This window comes from Pongo pygmaeus, chromosome 13 (genome assembly GCF_028885625.2).
Source record: "Pongo pygmaeus isolate AG05252 chromosome 13, NHGRI_mPonPyg2-v2.0_pri, whole genome shotgun sequence".
Lineage (NCBI taxonomy): Eukaryota > Metazoa > Chordata > Mammalia > Primates > Hominidae > Pongo > Pongo pygmaeus.
The window spans coordinates 97,271,647-97,292,679 of record NC_072386.2 but is presented as its reverse complement, the minus strand read 5'-3'; the positions used below and the strand labels follow the sequence as shown (position 1 = coordinate 97,292,679).

Genomic DNA, 21,033 nt, shown 5'->3' with positions numbered 1-21,033 from the left:
CGCTTCTTCTCCTCTTCCAACAGCCAGTCCATGCAGGGGACTTCCTCTCCTCCCCGCTCCTCCAACCCTCCTTGGCCGAATGAATGAGCGCGTTTGTGCCTCCACCACCCCGCGCTCTCTTCCCCGGAGCACTCGGACCACCCCGAGGTGGTTGTTAATTGCAGTAACTTACAGAAGAAGCGTCCCGGCGCCGGGAGGTGCTTCGGGTTCTCCAGCCCCACCGCCTCCTTATCCTCTTTCTCTTTCTCCTCTTCCTGCTCGGGTTATTGTTGTGGAAGTTGTTTGGGAGTCTCATGTGCTTCTGCCGGGTCTCAGCAATGGAGGATCGCCATCTTCCCTGCCTTCCTCGGCTCCTCAGACTCGCTGCAGCTGCAGATGACCTGAGATATCCGTCTCTCTCCCTCTCTCTCTCTCTCCCTCCCTCCCTCTCCCTCTCACTCTCTCTCTCCCCTCTCTCTCCTCTTCTCTCTCCTCTCCTCCCTCTCCCTCGCGCGCTCTCTCTCTCTCCCTCCCTCTGTGTCTCTCTCTGAATAATGAGCAACCAGGGGGAGAGAGAAAGCAAGACAGAAAGAGAGAAGGAAGACAATCTTCTCCTGCCACACAAAACGCCGGAGCACCAGGGGGTGCGCGAAGCCTTTCTAATAACAACAACAACGTGCAGCAGAGAGGAAGAAAAAAAAGAAAGAAAGAAAGAAATGAGGAAAAAGGCTAGGGGAAAAAAGAGGAAGAATTATCCAAGAGCTCGAGAAGAGCAGAAGGAGAAGCTGGAGGAGATGCTGAGGCTGCTGCTGCTGTCCCCCCTCCCCCCTGCTGAACCCCAGAAGGAGGCAAGGTGGTTGCAAAGTTAAGGCTGGGACATTGTCTTTGTCACTCAGAGCCAGGCCAGTGAGATGCAAGAGGAGGAGGTGGCGGCGGCAGAGGAGGAGGAGGTGGTGGTGGAGGAGGGGGAAGAAGAGGAGGAGAAGGAGGCAAAGGAGAAGGAGAAGGGGAAGAGGGAGATGAGATGAATAAAGACCTGCGGAGAAGGCGGTGCGAGGAGCGCGGCCGCCGGGCCGAGGCGTGCGCGCTCGCGTCCCGGTGGCGCCCGGCAGCCCTGGCCCGCAGAGGAAGCCCCCGGTGAGGACCCTGCCCGGCACCTCATAGCGCTCCCACCGTCAGCCCTGCCCGAGGCGCCGAGCCTGAGCCCCAGAGGGTCCCTTACTTGCATCCATCTAGAGGCCAACCTTTGCAAAGAACATACATGGGGAACTGGAGGTTGCAAGTCTAAACCCAGATCAACCACGTGGGGCTTTTTAATCCCTTTCCAGCTTGCGGTGTGAGTATTTCCAGTGAAAAGCTCAAATTGTCCATTACTGGCACGTATTTTGAAGTCTTCTCTCCTGAAATAAAGGCTCATTGTGCGTTTTATTTCTTTCCTGATATGGAAGGTGGGGGGTGGAGAAGGAAAAGAGCCCATCATTCCGAGCTTCGGAACCACCACTTTCTTTTCCTAACTTGTGAAATGTTTTGACTGCGCACCAAAAGAAAAAAAGAAAGCCTGCTTAAATAACTTTACACCCTCCAGCCCCGCGTTGTTTGCACTTTCTGGCTGATCATCTAAAGGCTCGGAAAGTAACAATCAGCGCTCTTAATGATAAGGTGTCATGGTGTTGAAGACACGCGAGCCAAGATGAAGCTTTCACACCTTGAATTTTTATTTAGTGTAATCTCCCCCGTATCATTCTGAACTATCTCTTTTGCAAAGGAGTGGTTCCCCCTCCTCCACCACCAGGTCGAAAGTCTCCTAAGGTTTTAATTGGACTGGGAGCGGTGGGGGTTGGGGGTGGGGGTTCTACAGTATCAAAAAAATCAATGCAGCAAGTCAGGAGCAATTGAAGTTCAAGGGCATGGGCTGATTGTACCATTTATATTTCTCGGATCTTGGAGTTGGACATCAACAGCCTCAGGAGAGAGAAACGCGCAGCGCGCGGGGCAGAGACCTTAATTAAAGTTTCTTTTGTCCGCGTCTGAATTGGGGGATGTTGCTGGATTCCTTTGCATTGAGGAGCGCGCATCCGGTGAAGGCGCGGTGTTAAGGATCCTGGGCAAGTCTGTCCTCTTTAAATACTCGCCCTTTCTCCTCCCTCCCCCCAAGCAACAGTCCGAGAAGATATATACCTATAAATCCATACAATAAAGGAAGAGGAGGAGACGCGCGCGGAGTTGGTTCCCATCCGATAGCGGGGCTTCATAAGCAGATCTAAATCCTCATTTTCCAAGATTTTCCCGACCCTATATTCCTGAGCAGAATCTCTCACCCCGAGGCACGATTTCACCCACTTCCAGTCAACACTTCCTGCCCTTTTCTCCTCCCACTCACATTGAAAAGCTCGGGATCCCTAAAAGGGTGTTGATGGCGGGGGTGATAAATAAATAAATAAATGACACTCTACGCGTGCGGTGGAGAAGAAAGGAGGGGGAGGGAGAGGAAAGGCGAGGAGAGGGAAGAGAAGTAAGGAGAAGAGAACAAGGCGCAGAAAGGACAGAGGCGAAAGGGGAACGGGAGTCACCGAGAAGAGAAAGAAGAAAGGAGAGAGGAGGAGGACGCTGAGGCTGTTCCGGACTGAAATGATCCCGGCTTTGTGCGGCTTTGGGAGGACTCCCCCTTCCGAGTGCCCGGAGGGACCTAGGGAAGTCCTCCTGCCCCGAGCTCCTCCCCACCGGGACCCGGGTGGTGTCTGAGCTCTAGCCGCCGCCACCCCATAAATTCCTCGTGGCAACCGGAGGAAGCGCGCCAGGTCTCCGCCGTCCCTCCACTGTCCCGGCTGATAATTTACCTCTTTGTCTTTAATAAAAAGCTGACTTTTTCTGTCAAGCTCTGCACCGGGAAAATAACAATCGTATTTCAGGTTGAAAGCTCCTATTACTGCTGGGTTTTGGAGGCTGCGATAAAATCTTCATCGACGTGAAGGTACCTTCTGGGTTGGCTTGGGTCGTAAGTCCTAAGATGGGGGCCGTCCTTCCCTGGGGGCAGGGACGTAGGGAACCGGGCGGTGGGGAGGGAGGAAGGAGCGAGGAGGTCAGAGGAAACCTTGGGTTTCCAAGGCTCCTGGGGCACCAAAGGGCTTCCCGCAGTCGGAGAATTGAGCCCTGGGGAGGAGCCTTTTGCGAGAACCTGAGCGCGCCCCAACACGCCTCAGACCTCGTAAACCCACTTGGCAAAGACTGGGGAAGCGGCTGGCGGACCGACTGCGGTGAACTCAAGAAATTAACCTGCGCTGCAATTAAACGGGCTGCCGCCCTTTTACACTCACCTCGAGCGACCGACATAGAGAGAGCTCCCGAACCGGCCGCGGGGGACCTGGCTCCACCCTCCCGTCCCAGGAGAAGAGGACAAAAAGGGGAGATGGACTTGGAGGTGGCCCCGCCCTTCACAGCGCTCCAATCCTTGGAAACCAAACCTCCTCTCCAAGCCTCCACGTCTAGAAGGGACAAAGGCAGCGAGGAGATCCAGAGACCGACGAGGAGATGGTGGCTTTCAGGCTTCTGGTGTGGGTGCATGGGAGGAAAGGTACAATGGTTAAGTTTCCATCCCAAATACGGCACCACACGATGGTCTTTAGAAGACACACTCGGTCTTCTGGTTTAGAAGCAAATTGACTTTCTGAAGCTGTGAAGCGAACTATCGCAAAACTCTCTTGCTTCTTGAATGTGGGGGCGATACAAATTCAATTAATGATGCCATACACGTAATCTTTTCGACTTTTTAGAAGTCACAAACGCTTTAACTCTCCAATGAAAATAATTGAAAGAGGTTAAACATAAGGGGAATGGGCTTTTTTTTTCTTGTTTTTATTTGGGACAATTTTTCAAATGATAAAACTGTATAAATACAAGCTGGGTCAGTCAAGGAAAGCGCTGTGGCTGAAGGTTTTCGTGAAAACCTTAGTAAACTTGGCATTTAAGTAACTAATTATGCTTTGCCATTAGCAGACCATTAAGATAAACAGGAGAAAGTTCACACCTCCTGCTATTTCGTTCCCTAAGAATATTCACAAAGATAATACCAGGCTAGTTGGTGGGTTATCTTCTCCATTAGGAGGGTTAATGTTTAAATTTGTTAATTAAAATACAAAAAACTTGGTTTCCTACACAGCCAACAATGTGAGGGAAGTCTCACGGGGACATCCTGACTCCTTGAAATTTACCTTTTGTTACTTTATCCTGTGGCATTATGCCCTAGAGTCATATGGGGTTTCAAGACTATTAATGTTGCAGGGAATGTGAGTGAATATGTTAGAAGTCTGGACTTTCTTCTCCCTTATCATAGGTGACTGGCATACACACTCCTCATAAAGAGAAATTATGGCTCATCAAAAGAGTGACTTTATGAGCATTAATAGAATAATAAATCTTGCACTTTTAGTTCAAGAAACAGTGAAGTCCTATAATCAGAGTGACCCATGCAAATATGATCCATTCACTTGCCCAACTCTAACAGGATACGGATAGTCTATAAATCATTTTAGTTTTTAAAACCTTAAAAAAGGAAGGCACCCAAATCTCCCAAAGGAAAGTGTTTATGGGGGGAAAGGGACTTATAGCAAACCTGCAGGAAGAGATCATGGAAAAACGAACAGTCGGTCCAGAAGCTGAATTAGATAGAATTTCCACCAAAACAATAATGGATAGATGTTCTAATGTCATTGGTTCAGTATTTATGTTCTATCATTTAAAGAGAAAAGTCTTCCTGCTTCCTGAAAGCTATACCAAAAAAAAAAAAAAAAAAAAAATTCCAGTTGATAGCCCCGTTTTCTAAATTCCAGCTGGAAAACTATTCAAGTTGATTTTAGCAAAAGAAAGAGTAGGTGAATACAATATGGCTTTTTAACCACATTTTACACATCTCTTAGTGGTATTTCCCTGCCTATGTAAAACTTCCTTTCTATGCAATGCAATGTGGTCTTTTTACTAGTTGAGTTTGCTTGTGATTTTTCAATGAGTTATCTATTTTGAATTCTTGTGATCTTTACTCGTTGGAAATTACTCAGTCTTCAAAAAGTTTTTCTCAAAACTTCAAATTGGATAATTATGGACCCTCCAAATATCAAAAAGGTGAAGTCACTAGCACACCTTTCTAATTTCTTACAGAAAAATTGATATATTGTCATAAACCCATATTTAAACATATATAACTAGGTAACTAGTGTCCATGCCTAGGGAAAAGTGACTAACAGAAGACGAAGGTGGATAATTCATGATTCTGAACAGCTCTCAAAGGAAGAGACATTGCAATAACTTATATTAAACTTACTCCGTATGATTCTTTGTATATATGCCTTTGGATATCAAAGATGTTTCGATAGTGATATACTAAAATTCAAAAGAAAGTCTTCCATAGGTAGTAGTTAAATTTACAGTTCTATCAAACTAGTTATTGTAATATGTAATGTGTAATTTCATTCAATCATTGAGTATTTGTGTAGCATCTGTATTATGCCATTCTCAGAACTGAGTACTAGGGATACAAAGATGCATAACTGAAATGAGTCAAATTTTTGATGCATGATCAACCGCTAGCTTCAATATAACATTACTTGGATATAAAACTTCAGGTTTTTTACTCAAAAGCAATACCAGGATTTGGCCTATGATGAAACTATAATTAATTTGAATATTTCTGTTCTCACAATGAAGCTATTAAGGAGTAATATTTTGTCAAAATAAGATTTTTGGAGTTCGTTGTAAAGCCAATGTGTTGGCTTAACTCATAATTTAACATGAAATTCTCCCTCAAAGAGATATTTTATTTTAGATGGAGTCTTGCTCTGTCGCCCAAGCTGGAGTGCAGTGGTGCTATCTCGGCTCACTGTAACCTCCACCTCCCGGGTTGAAGGATTCTCCTGCCTCAGCCTCCCAAGTAGCTGGGACTACAGGCGTGCACCACCACACCCAGCTAATTTTTGTATTTTTAGTAGAGACGGGGTTTCACTATGTTGGCCAGGCTAGTCCCAAACTCCCAACCTCAAGTGATCCGCCCACGTCAGCCTCCCAAAGTTCTAGGATTACAGGCGTGAGGCACCTCGCCTAGCCAATCTTTTTAAAAGTGCAAAATAACAACCTTAGATCAACTAGGGTTAGGTTAACCAAATTCTGAAGACAAGACTCAAGTGAAAGATTGCCCATTTGTTGAAGCATCACTTCCAGCAGAAAGACCAGCATTTCCAGGTTCTTACTATTTGTTCTCTATCTGAAGCTTAGAGAAAGGAAGTGGCTTATTCAGGAACGCAGAGCGGGTAAGAAGCAGTCAGCCCTAGAGTCTACACTTCAATGGTAGTTTCTCCAAAGTTATCATTCTCATATCACATTCAAGATTTCTTCTTATTCTTTTTCTTTTTTTTGGGGGGGCGGATATATTTTCATGTAACTTGGTCCTGTTATTTAATTAATATACATTTTTTAAGTCAACTTTAAAAAATTTTTAACTTCGTCATAAGCAATAATATTCACAAATCACAGGTCTGATGGGCTATTTATACATTTTCAATGCATATCAAAATACATATACTATTATCAAAATTGAAAGAAAGATTTTTGGATTAAAAAATGTCTGATAGTATACTTGCTAAACTGTATGCTAATGGTAAGGAGTAAGATGGGGAGGAAAGTGTTGTTACAATTTGTGTTTGTGTGTGTGTGTGTGTGTACAAACATGAATCACTTTTATAATTTAAAAAATGTTAAAGAAAAAATTATGTGGCATAGTAGTGGTTAGTATATCTCCAAATTAAGTCATTTCTTTGTATATTCTTAGTAGGAAATAAAAATTAGCATGAATCTTTTTTAGAGCAATTTAACAATGTACATTTAAAGTCTTTAAATGTTCACACTTTTGTGCCCTTAATTCCTATGCTTAGAATCTACCTTAACAGAAATGAAAATATATATATATATAAGAAATGATAAAGTAAGTAATCAAATATAAGTGATTAAGATAAGAGGACTAGTTAGGTAGATAATAATCTATTCCCATTATGACACATTAAGTAGCTTTCATTGTTTGAGAATTTGTGATTAAATAGAAGAGTGGTCCAATATTAGGTAAAAGACCTGGATACAAAATTATGATCATGAATTACTTTTTTTCAAATTGTATACCCCCAAAATCACCTTGAATGAAAATATACCAGCATGTCAACAGTAAGTTGACTTCTCATTATAAAAAATTTGGAAAATTTAGAAGGTATAGATAAGCTATGTAAGTTATATACTTATATAATGGTGTTTTATATATATATATGCTATGGAGTCAACTGCTTTGTTTGGACTGAATTATCAATTATCTTTTTAAGTATTTGAAAACATTTTAAAGTTAAGTGATAGAACCTACTTTTTATAAGTCTAGTAATTGTAAATGTGTCTCAAGGAACATATTAATACTGCTAATGAAATAGTGGTACAGTAACCTTTTCACATAGATATTTTTCCCTTCACAGATAATACAGGAAGAAGGTTTGAGTGGGCATTTTAAATACATTTTATATAGAAAAGAAAATTTAGGACCAAAGAGATTGAATGATTTAAACTAAGGTCTTCCAATGCTAATGGTATAAAGACTAAAATCCAGGTCTCTTAATCCTTACTGTTACATTTTGAAATCTGTCATTCCACTACAGTTGAAAAATATTACCAAATATTAGCAAAAGAAAATTACTAATGGCCAATATGAAAAAAGTTCAACATAGCATTTACATTGTATTAACTATTATAAGTAATCTAGAGATGATTTAAAGTATATCAGAAAAGGTATGTAGATTATATGCAAATATTATGCCATATTGTATAAGAGACTTGAGCGTCCATGGGGGTCCTGGAACTGATATCCTTTGGATACCAAGGGATGACTATATACTGAATGTGAGTGTGTGTGTATTTCCCAGTTGTTAAGAGCATATATAATTCCCAGTTGTTGAGAATATGAAAAAATAGACCCTATAATTCTCTACTGGTGAGACTGGAACTATGAAAAGTTTTATTCTTTCCAGATATATTAAAAGTCTTTTACCCAGGAATTTAACTTTTGGAAATTGATTTAAAGAAATATTCACGACTGTCATCAAAATTTTATGTATAAGGAGATATTGCAGCATCAATATCTAACAGCAAGTGATCAAAGAAGTTATATTCATTTATGTGGTAGAAAGTTGTATACCTATCAAATTCTGTAGGAAATGTCAAATGACACTGAAATATTTAAATTATTTTTTGATAACCAAAAAAACAGATTTCAAAACAATGTATATAGTATTATCCCATATTTGTATGTCTGTGTATGTGTGTGTGTGTGTGTGTCTGTGTGGCTAGGCACTGAAAAATAATCAGACAAGTATAATCAAAGTGTTAATAGTAATTTTTTCCAAGTAATGTCATTTTTTCTAGCGAAGTAATTATGTATACATTATACATTTTTTTCACTCTGGCTTTTCAGATTTTTAAGCTTTTCTACAATGAATATATCGCTTTTGCAATTAGGAAAAGTTCAGAGCTTGCAAATAAATTTTGCCAGCACAAAATTTCTTCCATATCATAAGACTGACCAAATCAAATGTTTTTCTAACTTATAATGTTGTGAGGTTTTGTTAATCATTATTTAAACACACACACACACACACACACACACACACACACACCACACACACACACACACACCTTGAAATTCTTGGTGATATATCCATTTGATTTCCCAAACAGCCTTGACTCAGAATTCAGGGTATCCAGTATGCAGTATGCTAGCACAAAGTTGACTTTGCATCTGCAAACTAAGGGCCCCTGACTGATCCCTTGTAGATTTCATGTTATTTGCCCTTTCACCATTACATGAAATCTACACATACTCTCCTGTCCACTAGGTTGTGGTTTGATTTCTCAGCACATTACTAATAACAGTGTTTCAAAAAAGTTACTCATTGGTTGTTTTTTTAAGTATCTAGAAGGCAGAACAGGTTTATTTTTAGTATCTTTCTGATGTTTATGCTGAAAATTTGCTCATTCCAAACAACAGGTTTTATGTGAACATTTATTGACTTAATGTTTAGAACAAAGATGAAACCAAATCTAGCACTGAACACCTACTCACTGGTTTCCACCTCCTGCTTTTGCTAATGATGACCTTGGACAAGTGTCTTAATGACTCCATGCATCAGTTTCCACATCTGTAAAAGAGGAATAAATTAAATACTGATAGGATTGCTATGAGGATTGAATAACATGTATATAAAGTATATGGGAGTCTGTATCTGTAAGCTGATATGCTCTAAATCCTTAAACCTTTACTGTGAGGCAGCATAGATGAAGCAAGAGCTCTAATTTTGGAATCAAGAGAGGTATCTAGTCTAGAAAATCAAAACCATAATATGTAGCCATGATTTTAGAAAAAAAAGCCATTACTATTTAAATAAACAAGGCAACAACAATAACTTAAAAATTTTAAAACCTAAACATAATGAATGGTATCTAAATTATTCTATTGCTGTTGATTTGCTGCTTATTAATTCATTTTGTCTTTTGCAAGAACTAATCTACCAGTTATGTGAGAGTAAGGCAAAAGCTATTATTTTTAAGTGTGAGAAAAAAACCTAAAATCAAGGAAGCTTTGTTTGTTAATATCTCAAATACAAGAAACAGTTCAGTATGCTTAGAAAAATCAATATTTTGTAGGAATTGTTATAATAAATATAAATAAAAAAACTACAGCAAATAGGAAACATTTTATTTCACTTCATTTTTTCTGTTAATTGCACAGACCACCACTATTCCTTGGTCTAGCGTTCTGCTGGAGCACAATTGGAAAACCACTGATCTATTCCAGATGAGAAAATCGTCTCAAGGAAAAGTGATTTGCCCAGGGTTACATACCAAGTTATTGAAGAAGCTAAGATCCAGACTTACTCAGTCCCTCTTCGTGGCTATTTCCACTACATCCAATTTGCCTGTCCTAGCAAAAGAGATTTCCTTGAGCTGGTATTGAACCAAAAGCTCAGTTATCTTCTTTCCTCCCTTTCTCACTCCTTCTTTAACTTTCTCCCTCTGTCCCTCTCTGGCATTTTCCTCCCTCCATTCTTAGCTTCCTTCCTTCCTAAGTTTTCTCAGAAATGAAATCCTGTACTTTATGTGACCAATAATAATTAACTGCTTAGTCAATCAGTGCATAATTTTTATGTTTTCTCTAAATTATTTTGATGACTTTCAGTTCATTTCATTTTCTTTTCTAACCTCAGAAGATTAGTGGAATAGCTAATTGTGTTCTCTGTATATCAATATCTTCTGTTCTTTGGTAGTATTTGGAGTTATCCTCCACCTTTTTTTTTTCATTTTTAATCTAAAATGATTTTTATAGGCTTAGGATCAGGAAATAAAAAAGACAAAAGAAACATATGATTTTTCACCTGGAAAAATACAATTCTTTTATTTCACGTATAAATATAAATGGAAAATATAGAACTATTCTGCATTATCAAGGATCATATGAAATAAAAATTGATTCTTCTGGTCCTTTTGCATTTATTTTCTAACATGGAACACTCACAAAGGGATTATTTCTATTATTCAAAAAGAAGGACGGTCAATGTTCTCATTTGCCGTATGATGGAACACAGAATTTGAAAGTAGTTGGGACTTTCTGAATGTTATAGACAAGAGATTATAGGACCATTTGGTAATCACATTAACTTTGCACATATTAGAATTGAGTGTTGAAGCAATTGACATGGAGAAAGAACAGCAATAGTGATCTTTGTTACGGTTTCCCTTGACTATAGCCTGTAGCTAGCATCTGTCCCATTCACTTAGGAGATGGCAAAATGCAAGACAGCCCCAGCTAACTGTCACCTGGACAACTCCGGAACATAACCCCTCATCAGGCAGACGGATGTAGTGTTTGTAAGAGACGGTGCACAGAGACTGTGTTTGTGTTTGGAGGCTGGGAAAAGCCCTAACATACTGCATCAGTAACAGCAATCTCAAACATCTGTAAATGATGCTCACAAAGCATTTCCACATACATTTCGAAAACTATTCTCACAACTGTGACATGAAGATTATTTCCTCTGTTTTATATTTGGAGAAACCAAGGCTCAAAGTGGTTCAGTGACTTTCCCCGGATCATTCAACTAGCACTGGGATTTGAACTCAGAACTGATTCCAGATAGCACCCACCAGCTTTCCTCATAGTCAAGTATTAAACTCCTGATATAGCATGGTAATATGTCTTTTGCATTTATGCGTGTTTATGTATATATGTATATATACATGTTTTTTGATTATGTATGTAATATATATTATAGAAAATTTAGCAAACACAGAAAAATCTGAAAAAAAGAAAAATATTTAGCCTTCAAACACAGAACTGTTACTCTTTCCTCTGTATTTCTCCCTTTGTGATTTGACAGTTTATGTCCTTTGCTTGTTTTTTTGTTTGTTTTTTTTTTTTTTTAATTTTTGTTTTTGAGACAGAATTTCACTCTTGTTGCCCATGCTGGAGTACAATGGCGCAATCTTGGCTCACTGCAACCTCTGCCTCCCAGATTCAAGCGATTCTCCTGGCTCACCTTCCTGAGTAGCTGGGGTTACAGGTGCCTGCAACCAGGCCAGACTAATTTTTTTTGTAATTTTAGTAGAAACAGGGTTTCACCACATTGTCCAGGCTGGTCTTGAACTCCTGACCTCAGGTGATCTGCACTCCTTGGCCTCCCAAAGTGCAAGTGCTGGGATTACAGGCATGAGCCACCATGCCCGGCCCCCTTTGCTTATTTTTTATTGGTATGATGTGTGAGTGTCACACTGATTTATGATGTTAATTTGTAGATTAAGAATTGTAGCCCCTTATAATATGTAATAAAATAGTTTTCTTAGTTTTAAATTTTGCTTTGTTTGTTTGTTTGTTTGTTTTGAGACAGAGTCTCACTCTGTCACCAGGCTGGAGTACAGTGGCACGATCTCAGCTCACTGCAACCTCCACCTCCCAGGTTCAAGCAATTCTCCTGCCTCAGCCTCCTGAGTCGCTGGGACTACAGGCAAGCGCCACCACGCACAGCTAATTTTTGTACTTTTAGCAGAGACGGGGTTTCACCATGTTGGCCAGAATGGTCTGGATCTCTTGACCTCGTGATCCGCCCGCCTCAGCCTCTCAAAGTGCTGGGATTACAGGCATGAGCCTCTGCGCCCGGCCTTAAATTTTGCTTTAACTTAATAATACTGTTTTTGATATATGGAAGTTAAATTTTTGATATATGGAAGTTAAAGTTAAGTTTAAGTTTACCAATCATTTTCCTTACACTTTCTACCATGAGTATAATATTAGAAAAGCCTTCAGAAACCCTAATAAAACAACTATTCATTAACTTGATTTTTAATCAATTTCAGGAATTTTATCTTCATATTTAACTTTACAATCTATGTAGAATTTATTTCAACATATGATATGAGGTAAAGATCAAACATAGTTGCTTTCCAAATTATTAACTGTCACAGCATCATTTAAAAAAACCTTTTACACACTTAGTTGAAATGTCATTTTATTGCACACTAAAATTTTATATATCGTAATATAATGTTTCTAGACTATTCATTTGTTTCCATTTATCTGTCCACATTAGCAAGTGTGTGTCAGCTTTATTTTTATTTACTTTAAACTGAAAAAGATCACAATATTAAATATTGCTTAGATTTTATTAAATATTTGAGCAAAACTTCCATATATATACATATGTATGTATGTATATATATATAAATTAACTTCTCAGTCTGAATTCTGTCCGCATGTACGCAAGTTTAGCTCATGACCCAAAACAGTGGTTTTTACAAAATCGCAGATACATTAGTGGGTTACAAATCCATTTAAAGCTTTACATGAGCTTTTTTCTTAATATACAGTTGGCCCTTGAAAAACTCAGGGGTTAGGAGCACCAAACCCCCACCACCCTGTCCCCTGCCACAGTCAAAGATTGGTAGATGACTTTTGACTCCCGGAAGCTTAAGTGCTAATAGCCTACCATTGACTGGAAACCTTACCAATAACAAACAGTTAACACATATTTTGTATGTTATATGTATAATATACTGTATTTTTACAATAAAGTAAGCTAGAGAAAACAAAATGTTATTAAGAAAAAAACCATAAGGAAGAGAGACTATATTTACCATTTATTAAGTGGAAGTGAATCATCCTAAAGCTCTTCATCCTCATGTCTTCACGTTCAGTAGGCTAAGGAGGAGGGGGAAGAGGAGAAGTTGGTCTTGCTATCTCAGAGGTGGCATAGGTGGACCAAAAACTGTGTATGAGTAGACCTGTGCAAACTCATGTTGTTCAAGGGTCAACTGCACTTAGATTCAGGATTCTGAGTTTAATATCTTATGCTACTGATCACTGTTAGTTATTGTTTCATCTCACTGAGAAAGCAGTAAAGATAATACAGCAGTAGCTTTAAAACTCATGAAAGAAAAGAGGAACAAGAAAATTCAAGTAACGTAGTAAAAGAAAAGAAAAAAATAAACAAGGTTATATAATAGAAAATACGAACACAATGCCAGAAATAAGAATAAGATGTCAGAAATAAAACTGTTTGGTTAATATGTTTATGTCAATTTTCAGAATAAATGTTAATAGATAAAATTTTCTTATCATGATATAGAAACTCATACTGTTACGCCCCATAGATAACCACAAACTTTAATCAAGTTTATTAAATGGGTTGTTCAATTCTATGTATTTTTTTCCTTTTTTTTTGTCTGAGAGTCACAGAATCTGTCAGTTTCTGAAGGAGATACGTGAAATAAGATAGTCTGAGAAATGGAAAATGCAAACAGCTCTTTAAATATATCATAAATAAAACTAAATGATCAAAAATGTTTAAAATAAAATAGACTAACCAGAAATCAGGCAAATACTATACAAAATAAAGCAGAAAATATGGTAATATCAAACAAAATAAAATCCAAAGTGAAAAACACAAATGAAAAAGAGAAGAAAGTTTTAATTGATAGGAGGAATAATTCACCATTTCTATGTACAATATGGCTTCTTAGTATGTGAAGTATAATGTGTTATATATACAAGGAAGAATTGACAAAGCTACAATGATAATTGTAGATTTTTGACATGCCTCATCAAAAAATGACAAATTAAATGATCCTCAAATACAAAGTTATAGAGGAGTTGAATGATACATTCATTAAACTTGATTAAATGGAGGTATGTATAGAACTGTGTGTCTGATATTCTTTTCTAGTACCCTTGGAACATTTTTTTAAATGGCTGGTTATTTAGTCACACATAAAAATCTCTACAAGTTCAATAAACATCCAAAATAGATAACAAACATAATGCAATAAAACTATAAACTTAAAGGACAAACACATAAACACAAAATACACAAAATACTAAAAAGTTTAAAAAACCTCTTAAAAAGAATACCAAGCCAAAATTGCAGCCTTTTTAAGTAAAAACATTGAGAATACTACATATCAAAACCTATGTGATGTGACCCAGTTGTAGTCACGTAAAAATTAATATCCTTAAATTTATTATTTAGAAAATAGAAAATATTAAAAATATACAACCACTTTCAATTAAAGGAGCTAAAATTAGACAAAAATTTTAAGTAGAAAGTATTGAGTTTTAGAAACAAAATTCTATGAAAATGAACAAGTAAACTTTATCAATTAAACTATCAACTGAAAATCAGGTAAGTCTGATGACAAAAGAAGAAAACACAAATATATAACATTAAACTAAGAATAGAGACATAACTCCACAGAGGAGATTAAAAAGTTATGAGACTATTGTATCAATGAATTTAGAAATATTAGATGAAAAGAATAATTTTTTAAAAGTCTACATAATGATGAAAATTGTCTTAAGAGGAAGAAGAAAGAAAAAATCAGTTTTTATACAAAAAAGAAAACATCCCCTAACCCTCACACCAGAAGTGCTAGGTAGATTCAGAAACCAATAATTCCTGTGTGTATGTATATATATTAAGCCTCATACAATAACCCTTAGGTAAAAAGAATACCAAGCCAAAATTACAGCCTTTTAAAGTAAAAACAACAGTGAGAATAGTACATATCAAAACTTACGTGATGTCACACAGTTGTAGTCCTGTAAAAATTAATATCTTTAAATTTATATATATATACTCAGATATATATATATATATTCACTATTATAAAAGTAATGAATGCTTATTGGAAAATCTAAGAGTACAGAAAGTCTAGGCATTAAAGTAAAAGTCCTGTACTATTTAAAGATTTTGTGCTCATCCTTTGCGTCTAGTATTATTCTGTCATCTCACCATCCAACAAAGCAAATCAAATGCATAAACAACTTTATAGCAATATTACTTGTAAATATGGACTTGAAACTCCTGTATAAAATATTTTATATAAAAAATCTAATGTTGTATGAAAGAAATGATTGTTCATGAATAAATAAGGTTATCCCAGAAAAGCAAGGATGCTCAAAACCAGAAAATCTATTGATGTTCCTTATTACATTAATTGAATGCAGTAGACCTACCATGTGATCATCTTGATAGATGCCAAATAAGTAGTTGATATGATACTTATTTCTGACTTAAGAAAAAAAAACATAAAGCAAAAGTAAATTTTCAGTAATCTAGGACTAGAAGAATGCTTTTTTTATTATTAGAGTATCAACCAGAAATTTATAGCACAAAACTTACTACTGAAATATTACAGGCATTCCTATTAAGGTTGGGAATTAAAAAGAGGAATACCTGCTATTTACTGATAGAATTCAACACTTCATTGAGGTCCCAGCCTTTTAGATAATGCAAGAAATAGTAAGAAGTATTAGAAAGATCAAAACCAAAATTCATTATCTGCAAATGCAGATTCGAAACTCTAAAACAAACCTCTAAAAAATTAGAGTTCGGCAAGGGAACTGAATACAAGGAATATATACAAAAATCAACAATTTTTCCATATGTCAGTAATATCTAAATAGGTTTGGATGCATTTAGCTGTAGTTAGAGAAACTGAATTAACCGAAATTTAAACCTTGTTTCCTTAAAATGAAATCTGGAAAAAGGCAGTTTATCTATATGTTCAGTGGCTCTGTAGTATCTTCAAAGACTTCAGAAGTTTCCATATTTCTACCCCATCATTGCAACTCATTGCCTTTTTGTCTTCATATTTGTAGCCTCATGGCTACATTATGGCTATTCCAACCAGATATAATGCCAGCTCATCAGCATTGAAAGTAGGAAGAAAGAATGGAGATAGGCGCAAAGGGGCTTTCCTTGTACCAAGCAGTAAAATTTATCAGAATTTCCCTTATTACACATTTTGTAAAGGTAGGTGGCAAGTGTAGTAGGGAAAGTGAACATGAAGGAAATTATACAATCATTTGGACTGCTATATGACTGGCTTATACCAATCATGATTCATCCTCTGGGAATGGGCACATTGCTACTTCCAAACAAAATCAGAATTCTCTTAGCAAGAGAAGTGGTCAGAGGGCTTCTTGGTAGATGACTCTCAGTATATGCCACTATACGAATTATGACGCAGGTATAAGATATATACGAAAAAATCAACAGAGAGATAAAATCTCATTTACTCAACTGACAATTTTTTAAAACCCATAAAATATCTAGAATAAACAATAAAGTATGCAAGACCTATATAATTAAATATTTTAAATTTACTAAAAGACTATAAAACATGAAAAACATAGAGACACATCATGTTCCCATATGAAAAGCCACAATATGGTAAAGTGTTGATTCTCCATATAATTATCTACAAATCCATAGCAGTCCTAATCAAAATGATATCTTTTTATTACCTTGATAATTGATCCCAAAATTTATCTGTAGAAGGAAATGAACATTTAGAAAAATAAGACTACTATGTAGACTAACTCCCCGTCAGATGTTATAAAGATATAGTGATAAAAACAATGAGGTATTGTCACAAGAACAGAATACAATAGCAGAACAGAGAATGGGGCACAATACAGAGTATAAAGTTCAAAGGCAGACTATGTACATATAAGGATTAGTGTGCAGTAAATATGGTATTTCAAATCAGTCAGAAATAATTGATTATTTTCCATTTAATTTTGAAGAATTATCTCTACTTGGGAAGAAATGGTTATATTTCTTTTTCACACTGTATACATAAACAAATTGCATACAGACTAATATAAACATAGAAAAACAAAATTATGCTAGAAGTCATGGGACAATACTTTTATAGTCTTGGGTGTGAAAGCACTTTCCTAAGATGACATAAAATCCAGAAGATTGACCAGTTAATCTACAAAATAAACTCTATAGGTGAAGACAGTTAAAGACAAACGACTGGCCCAGTGCGGTGGCTCACGCCTGTAATCCCAGCACTTTGGGAGGCCGAGGCAGGTGGATCACGAGGTCAGGAGTTCAAGACCAGCCTGGCTAAGATGGTGAAACCACATCTCTACTAAAAAAATACAAAAAATTAGCCGGGTGTGGTGGCACGCGCCTGTAATCCTAGCTACTCCGGAGGCTGAAGCAGAGAATTGCTTCAACCTGGAGGGGCGGAGGTTGCAGTGAGCCGAGATCGTGCCACTGCACTCCAGCCTGGGCAACAGAGCGAGACTCCGTTTCAAAAAGAAAAAAAAAAAAAAAACAATTGACTGACCTGAAGAAAATGTTTACAATATATATAAGAAAGGATAAATGTTATTTGCAAAGTGTTTCAGTAATTTGTTTAGAAAAATTAAATCTACATTTTAAAAAACAGGCATAGGGCATCATCGAAGCGTTGATCTACGGCATCATCAAGCAGTTGTTCGAGGGCATACAAAACGAGCAAAACACACATTAAAGAAGACACTGTTGGCCAGGCGCGGTTGCTCATACCTGTAATGCCAGCACTTTGGGAGGCTGAGGCGGGCATATTGCTTGAGCTCAGGATTTAAGACCAGCCTAGGCAACAGAGTGAAATCCCGTCTCTACCAAAAACACAAAAATTCGCAGGTGTAGTGGCACGCACCTGTGGTCCCAGCTACTCTGGAAGCTGAGGTGGGAGGATAACCTGAGTCCAGGAGGTCAAGGCTGCAATGAGCTGTGATGGCACCACTGCACTCCAGCCTAGGCAACAGAGTGAGAGCCTGTCTCAAAAAAAAAAAAAAAAAAAAAAAGCACTGTATCTTTAAGCACTACATCTTTCTATCATTATTATTGCATTTATATTTTGTTATATTTATATATGTTATCATATAAGTGTGTAAATGCATAGAACAGTATCTAACAGGATGTTTTTACTGATCATTTTTTATAGGTTGGAGGATGGAAGGGGGTTGAAGGGGGTGAAGAAACAATAACTATAAAAAGAAGTTTTAATATTTTGGTCTATATATTTCTAACTGCTCAAAATTTTCAAAATAAGCATATATCATGTTGCTTTTGCAATTAAAAATATTTGTAAAGGATTTGGATTAGTCAGACTAAGGTTCAAATCCTATATATTACCACCCAATGGCAGTGTGACTTGAATATTTTTAAGTTCTCAGACACTACGTTTCTTGGTCAACAAACTAAGTGAAACATTACTTACTTCATAGATGTGTTAACAGACCAAATAGAATTATTAATAATAATATTATTATTATTATTTTGATACGGAGTCTCGCTCTGTCGCTCAGGCTGGAGTGCAGTGGCGTGATCTCGGCTCACTGCAAGGTCCGCCTCCCGGGTTCACGCCATTCTCCTGCCTCAGCCTCCCGAGTAGCTGGGACTACAGGCGCCCGCCACCACGCCTGGCTAATTTTTTTTTTTTTTTTTTTTTTTTTGGTATTTTTAGTAGAGACGGTGTTTCACCGTGTTAGCCAGGATGGTCTTGATCTCCTGACCTCGTGATCCGCCCGCCTCGGCCTCCCAAAGTGCTGGGATTACAGGCGTGAGCCACAGCGCCCGTCCCCAAACGGAATTATTATGAAAAACACCTGGCCCGTAGTAGGTGCTAAAAAATATTGGTTTCTTAAATAGCTATTTAGAGACAAATAAATTATAATCTTTATCATTTGCTTTGTTTATTTGGGCTTAAAGGAAGCATGGTTTGATTAAGCAGATTTGATCAAGCATTTGTACTTGAAATTTTCATTGAAAGATGGCAGACATGGTCTATGTTTTCACATGAATTAAATATTTAGTTATTTGATCATTCATTGGTTTATACAGTGATATAGTATATTTACTATATGTCAATCAGTGTGCTAAACACTTGGGGGTGTGAAGTTAAACAAGAGATAGTCTTTTTTTCTGGAGGAGCCTGATAAGTGCTTTAACTTTATGCTTTTAACTTAGTGAGATAAATGCAATTCTAGAACCATTCATAAAATGCTAAAGATGTAGAAAAGAATAATGTTGAGAAAACACAGAATTAGAGAATCTTTGAATTGAGTGGGACCAAGTGATCATTTTTTCAACTTCCCATTCCATGCAAAAATCCATTCTATAACATTCTTAGAAGACTGTCAAATACTTTCTGCTAAAATAATTATTACATTTTATTGAATATTTACTGTTGTTTCAGGCACTGTACTGACTCCTCATAGAAATTATTTCAATTCTGTCTATGGCTACACTACCCTGAATGTACTCGATATTGTCTGATCTTGAAAGCCAAGCAGGGTCAGGTCTGGTTAGTACTCGGATGGGAGAAATTATCTCAGTTCAAACATCACAAAAAAACTGAAAGCCAGCTACCATTATACACAATTTACAGACAGAAAGTAATATCCAGAGAGGTTAAGTAACTTGTCTGAGTTCCTACAGCTAATTAACAGGGCTAAAATTTGAATCTAGGTCAGCCTCATCTCAGAACTCAAGTTCTTAATCTGAACTAATACACTATTGTTCTCACAGCAGGAACACTTCCAATGGTAAGAAACTCAATATATCAAAAGGCAGCTGTTTTGCTTCTTACAAAGTTCATCCCTATAGAGTGCTTGAATCTGTCTTGTAACATCGTTCTACACCCCAACAAGCATCAAATGACACCTCTGTTTAACTGGACCTACTAAGAGTACAAAGATGCTTAAGACATGATTTCTACCCTCAAACAGTTTATAATTCTGATTTTTCTGTTTGGAGGAGCATGAAACACCTGCCCCTTCTACAGGAAAGCCCGCCAAAGATTTACAAACAGCCTACCCCCACCCTGTTCCAAATAAAAAACACTTTACCTCCAACTGAATTTCTGATATTGTTGTGCATCAAATAGCCTCAGTTCCTTCAATTGTTGCTAAATTTCCAGAGGTTTTGCCACCTCAATTTTCTTTCTTCAGATGTGTACTTGATACTGTCATTAAAAGACAGGGTTTTCAAACAAAACAATACAATGTCATGGTAGTACAGAGGAACTTTAGCAGATTTTCATTTGAATATTGACTTCAATTAATATTTGCAGTGATAGTTCTAGCTTTTTCTAACAGTGTTATTTATTTACTTATATTAAATGAACTTAACATGACTCCACCACTCTGTTGTCCCCAACCTCTGTGGGTTTGTTTTGTTGTTGTTGTTGTTTTTTGTTTTTGTTTGTTTGTTTTTACAAATACTGGTCTATCCAGATCTTGGTTTTTCTCCTTCACTTTGAACTTATAAAATCAATTTTTTTTCCCTAGGCTTAGCTCAGCTGAAGAGTGAAATCAAATATTAAATTCTTAAATCAAGACTTTATTACTATCCTTGTTAAATACAATCTTTTAAAAAATGTTTGGTCTATCATTTCAGACTGCCAGACTTTTTTAGTCTTGATATTGTTTTCCATTTTATTATATATCTCCCAGTTGTATGACATCCTCAGTCCTCAGAACCCAGTGTTTTTGTGATCTTTTTGAAGGATCAAGGCAAAGGAGGGAGTTTTGAATTGTGTTACTAATGACCTCTTTCTAAGATGGAATAGGTTCATTATTCAATCCTTTTTTGTTATCATTGTTCAATTAGGGACGAATTCACCTAGCTAAGTTAGCATCTGATCTACTCT

General features: G+C 37.3%; 1 protein-coding gene and 1 pseudogene across 10 annotated transcripts in view; one reads left to right on the top strand and one right to left on the bottom strand.

Moving 5' to 3' along the window:
* The window catches only part of ZNF462 (zinc finger protein 462), a 160,166-nt gene extending 156,739 nt beyond the window's left edge, over nucleotides 1-3,427 (bottom strand). For 7 of the 10 annotated variants that reach the window (XM_063649785.1, XM_054501240.2, XM_063649792.1 and 4 more), the window contains exon 1: nucleotides 173-504. The gene's annotated coding sequence lies outside the window, so the exon portion shown is untranslated. Of the gene's footprint in view, nucleotides 1-172; nucleotides 505-2,816; nucleotides 2,951-3,293 lie in introns of those variants that run through there. The other 3 variants (XM_063649791.1, XM_063649790.1, XM_063649788.1) reach the window with 3 other exon arrangements.
* Nucleotides 2,978-3,628, top strand: LOC129044196 (uncharacterized; annotated as a pseudogene).
* Nucleotides 3,629-21,033: the final 17,405 nt, after the last annotated feature.